Genomic DNA, 6,746 nt, shown 5'->3' on the forward strand with positions numbered 1-6,746 from the left:
CTAGTGTGGGGGTGTGGTGAAGGAATTGTTTGGTTAATTGAATTGAAGGAATGAAAATGTTGGTAAATTGAAAAGAAAAAAAAACAAAAAAAAAAGAGAAAAGAATTGTGGTTGAGAAAAGAAAGAAAAAGAAGGATGAATAAAAGTATAAGTCAGGTTGCTGGAATAATTGTTTTCACCCCCACTAGTGTAGAATACTCTTGTGTTTCCAATTATGTTTTGCTCTCTCGATTCATATTCTCCATGTCTCCTCTAAGTTTAGTTGTGAATAGGTGTGAAATTCTCTCTCTTTTGTGCATTTTTCCATACCCCTTCTTTGTTTAGCCACTCGCCCTTAGCCCCATTACAAGCCGAATAAAGACCTATTTGATCTTAGCATGCAGTTTTAGAGTGATCTATGTGAGTATGAAGGGCATGTCTATGGGAGTTCATCTTAAGCCAAGTCTTGCATAATCTCAACTGAGTACATGTGCATACAAGGTCCTAATCTACCTTAATTCTGGTGCCCGGTTATTGGCCTGAGAGGGGAACTCACTTGTGATTCTGAGATGATTCTTGAAGCAGGTTAGGTTGCATGAGTTGGTTGGTGGAATGATTGGTTGAGCAGGAAGGAAGTGTGATCAGTTGCAGTGCCTGGAGGGTAGATTATCCTGGGTAATTGCTTGAGGACAAGCAAAAGTTCTAGTGTGGGGGAGTTGATATCTGCTATTTTGTACAATAATTCACCCCTTATTTTAGTTGTATTTTCCTTATCCTAGTGAAACTGGGAATGGTTTGTGTGTTATATTGTCCAAGTGTTGAATTATCTACAAGGAATAACAAAGGAAGAATTTTGAAACATTTTGGACAAGTTCTGGAAGAAAAGGAAATTACAAGGAAGAAAGGAAACAAAAGTACAAATTGGAAAAGAATTGGAAGTTGTTTAATGGGCCAAGGCCCATCTATCTCCTATATATTCTACATATACTCTACAATTGAAAGGAGGTCCCCTTACAGAGTTCCCAACCCTAGTTAGTTTTAGTTTATTTTTCCCTTCTCTTTATATTTCCCTAGCATAGTTTAGACTAGTTATATATTAGATTATTTAATTTCAAGCTTGGAATCTCGGATTGAAGTTGGATTTGTTCTTTATCAGTTAAGTTCTCTTATTCCTTAATTTACTTTCTTCTCATATTTCTTGTAATGTTTATGGTTATTTATTATTGCTTTGTTTTGATGCATGAGTAGTTAGCTTTTGGGTTTGGATTGGGGTTCTATTGCTATTCTTGATGCTAGATTTGTGATTATTGCATAAAGGGAAATAATTGTTTACCTAGGGTTTATGTTTGAGTTGGATTATATTTTCCTCTTATTGATAATTGATGCGCAGCTTTTATTGATTTGTTTTGGAGAGGATTTCATCACAACGAAAGTTGGGTGAAAGACGCAGCCTAACCAATTTCAACCCAATTTTTCCTACTATGAGAATCAGCCTAACCAATTTCAACCCAATTTTTCCTACTATGAGAATAGGGCTAACCAATTTCAACCCAATTTTTCCTACTATGAGAATAGGGGTAATTTGGGGGCTCCCAATTTTTCCTACTATGAGAATAGGGGTAATTTGGGGGCTTCCAATTTTTCCTACTATGAGAATAGGGGTAATTTGGGGGCTTATAATGCTTTTGTGTTTTAAAATAGGGGTAATTTGGGGGCTTATAATGCTTTTGTGTTTTAAGGTTATGATTGATGCATCACGAAAGTGGGGCAATCTTAGCCTAATTCTTGTTATTAATTACGAAAGTAGCTAACTTGAATTCTTGAGTGCATTGCCAATAAATCCCTTGGTTAATTGTTTTTCCCTAATTTTGAGATTGTTAGAGCATCAAGATTGCAATACCCCTAATCTGACCCCAGTCTTTTATCATATAGTTATTTCCCTGTTTAATTTGCATTCCTTTTATTTCCCATATTTAATTATAATTTACTTGGATTCTAGTGAATTCCAATACTTTAGTGCATAGGATTTAATAATTCACATAATATGTGCCATAGCCCCAATCCTCAGCGAAACGACGTTTACACCCTCTTTTTACACTCACAATTATACATCATCAGTCTCCAGCTAGCGACCACAAAAATTATGCAGTGGTTTGGCGCGTGCAATACACGTGTGCGCACTATATGGGTAATTTTTTATTTGTTAATTTGTTGTTTTGAAAAAACATGCATGATGTGTATGTAGTAGCGAATTCCCTCTCTCCTCTACACTATGGGCCCTCATGCTCTCACAAAGTGATCGTTTTAACCTAGCCACAAACAAAATCTATCATATTTAACAAGAAATGTTGTATTATGAAAATTTCAAGGGCAACCAAATAATACTTTTATAAAATTTTCTCCCTTTTAAAGAGTGATATTGCATTTTCCCATATACAATATTTAAATATACTGATGAAATAAAGATGTAGTAGTTTGACCCTAACTCATGTCCCATCAACAAGATTTGATGTCACTCTTAGTCGATGACGACCTGTAGCAGTGCCATTGGGTAGTAAACTAGTAAATATTATTGCATTCGCATTTTTTGCAAAAAGCGAAGTATATTGATGCAATCGAATTTGGGAGATTTCAAATTCAAAAGATATTTGTGCATCACTAAGTGCATGTGAGAGGACCACGACTTGTCTTACATATGATGTTCAAATTGGTACAAAAGTTGGGAGAAAGATATCACAAACTCGACAAATCACTGGATTCCAAATATTGCTTGGAACAACTACATTTGTATATTTGGAATTCAAACAATTTACTAAAATGGCAATGTTAGAACTTAAAAGTAATATTATAAATTAGAGAGGTCTCCAGCTAGCGGCCACTCCAATTATGTAGTGGTTTGGCACGTGCAACACACGTGTGCAGACTTTTTAAATTTGTTTTTTTTTTGAGAAAAACATGCATGATGGTATATGTAGCAGCAAATTCCCCTCTCCCCTCTTCACTATGACCCCAGATGCTCTCACGAAGTGACCATTTTAATTAACCTAGCTACAAACAAAATCTTTCATATTTAACAGAAGATGTTATATTATGAAAATTTTCAAGAACAACAAAATAATAATTTTATAAAACTGTCTCATTTTCCCCTCATGAATTGTCACATATATGCTCAAAATTACTAAAACAAAATTTCCATAATTACACAAAGTGCACATTAGGCCAAAAATTGAAAAATGTAATAATTATTAATTTCAAGGTTAGAAGTTTGAATTTTAAATGATACAAAAATTTAATATTTATAAATATTATTTAAATAATAAATGGGTTGGTGGGCTAGTGCATTTAGCTCAATAACCCACAATGTGGTAGGCCGATCAATTGTTATGCCATGGACCCAGGTCCACCTCGCAAGGTGTACTTAGGTGAGTTCACAGTTTTAGAATTCTATGTTCACAATTTTAGAACTCTATATTCACAATTTTTTATAGGTAATTACGATATACTATTTACCATCTAAATAACCTGTGGTAGTTACCGACCGTATTTAACATCTAAATTCATTTAAACATAGAGATTTCCTATGGATGGGGTGGGTTCGAGTCTCAGTGGAGGCGATGTTCACTCTTTGTGTTTCAGCAGGTTAAAAAAGTAGTTATAAACAGATACTACATTGTAACAGAGTCAATNATTAAGGAATTAATACTTTTCGTAATATAAATTTTTTCTAATCAGTTAAGGAAATTGATAATACACATATTACGTCAATAATTAAAGGAGATTAAAAATTTTTTGATAATTATTCGCATTCACAGATTATTACGCTAATTCACATATTATTACGTCCATACAATTATGCAAATTATTTCAATTCACAGATTATTACACATATAAAATTATGCTAATGGTTACATTTGAATAAAATCATAATAATTATGGTAATAAAGAAATTAATTCACACATTATATTTTTATTAAATTGTTTTTTATATACTTGCCATAATATAGATTTTATCTAATCAATAACGGAAATTAATGGTACACATATTACGGACATAATTAAAGAGAATTAAACATACACATATTACGTCCATAATTAAATGAAATTAATTATACATACACATATTATTTTATTAAGAATAATATGTACTTCTTAATTACCATAATTATTCAGATTACATGGAATTCATAATTAGCATAATATTAATAAAGAATAGTATATACTCATTAATTAGCATATAGTAATCATAATAAAACTATATCATTTTTATTGGAATTAATGATAAATTTTTTCTGCCCATATGAAAAATTAAGTATACACATATTACGGTCCACAATTAGAAGTAGATTATCACCTATTAGAGTCTAAATCTACTCGATCATACAAGATTTAAAATTTACAACTTTTGATTTCTAAATATAATTAACTTTATTATTATTCATATTGTTGGAATTATATTATATATGAAATAGAATTAATAATAAATCAATTTAACTATGTAAATTTTGTTTGTAAATTTATCTAATTGTGTACTAGATTAGGACCATATCATCCATACCAAATTTTAATTTTAATTTTATATGAACAAAATTGCATACATGAACAAATATATGAAAGTCCCAACTATATTACTATATTGTACATTTTAAATTCTTTTTATTTTTTCTAATTCTTTATTTAAATTAATGATAACATAATTTCTTTCTTGCATTTCACGAGTATAAGATAGTTTTAATAAAAATAAAATGCTTATTAGGTAAAATCCCCAAATCGGAATCATAATCAAAACAAATAAACAAATAAAATTTTCTTTTATATCGATCTATCTTAAAAAATTTTGAGCAGAACAATCCAAAATCTTTTAGGAAGAGAAAAAAAAAAAGACCAAGAAAACTTGTAAAGAAGACACCCTGTTTCCACCCCACATTATCCTATAGGAGGGTTTTTCTAGCTACTTCTGCCCACGATCACACAACAATGATTTACTCATCAGATAATCTTCCGCCGCCTTGTTTTATTCCTGAAAGATGTGACAAAATTAATATATTTTATACAAAAGTAAAATGCTAATTTGAAATTAAGTACACAAATAAACATTTGTATTGAATAAGAATTTCCAACTACCTATGAAAATTAATAATCCTTCCAAAGCTTTAAGTTTAGGTCCACCTTGTCATCTTCTTCTTCGCTGTCAATGATAACAACCTCTTCAATAGGCTTCTCTAGTTTCTTGACCAAAGGTTTGGTAACCGGCACTGAAAATTGAGGGCTTGGTACATTTCTATGTAACATAGAATGACAAATTTGGTTTTGGGGTATTTGGGGCATGAGGGTTGGTTGGTTGGGATTCCCAGGCCTATTTGTTGCGGATTGAGCAATAGGAATAGATCTACCATTGTGATTTATAAATGAAGTCGCGCCGTCTACCTGGTGAGTCTGGTAATGAAGTAAAAGACCTACAGAATTCGAACAAACTTGATCACATACTCGACAAACTATTGGCCTCCGATCAAGCAACCATTGATAATTAAATTCATCGGTTGACTTGCCGCCGGGCGGCGCAAAGTTAAAAGTTTGACCACTACCGCCGTTTGACATAATAGTGTACTCACGAAATGGAAGCACTAGAGAGGATTTTTGGTGTGGGAGGCTTGAACCGCGGACATCATATTTATACACATATACAAGTGAAATTAAAGCGTGTGGTGGGCAATAAATTTATTTATCATTATTATATAATACGGAGTAGAAAATAGTCAAAATACTAAAGTATAAAACTCTCATTCCATGTTTTGGTTTTAATAAAGGAAAAAGAAAAAGAATTAAAAAAATGTTATAATTCTTTTTGATCTGTCAAAGCACACGTACTGCATTAAAGAGAGGGTGAAAAAAATAGAATAAAAATTAAAAATAAATGTAATATTACCCTTTGACAGATATTTGTGCGCCATTGATCTGTCATAATCTATTTCTTTGACTCGATTAGGCAGAAATTTGTGCGCCATTAAATAGCTCATTAATTGCTTGCATTAATATAGTATTTTATTAAAGAGTAGATCCATCAAAATTTGTACTCAAAAAAAAAAAAGATCCATCAAAATTTGATAAGAAATTTATTAGTATCTTCTTTTAGAATTCTCAAGTATTAATATGATATCTAAAAGATTTTGAATTTAATTTGTTATCATATTCACATATTGTCAATCAGGGCAAGGACATGAATTTATCTGCAAAATAAGAAATAGAATAATATTTTCTCCAAAATAAGTTTATTTAATTTTTAAATTTATTTTTATTCTGCGAAATACTCTATTCCCTTTACAGTACAAATTATACAATGGCCATTTGCAAAGGGACCGTGATATTAGCTATATGTTCATTGGGTCTGCAAATATAGTCATAATGTAATTAATAAAATAAAATTAATCATATTGGATATAATTTAAGCGTGGATCACTGCTGGTTGGCAAGTCAAATAGATGACAGTGAAATATTTAATTCTATAAATTACAATAAATAGTATTAGTGAATTATTTAATTCTCTAAATTACATTAAATAGTACGTATTCTTAACCAATATCCGCTACCAATAAAAAATTTATATAATCTTTGACTTTTCATTGATTAAATATAAGAAAATATTACAAATTCTTAGCATCGTATTAGCCCAAAAATAAAATTAAAAAAACAGTAGTACATATTATACTATTAATATAATTTATAAAAGATTATAAATATATCTCTGAAATTTTTCATTTCCAAAGACAATT

The sequence above is a fragment of the Ipomoea triloba genome, chromosome 9 (assembly GCF_003576645.1).
Source record: "Ipomoea triloba cultivar NCNSP0323 chromosome 9, ASM357664v1".
NCBI lineage: Eukaryota > Viridiplantae > Streptophyta > Magnoliopsida > Solanales > Convolvulaceae > Ipomoea > Ipomoea triloba.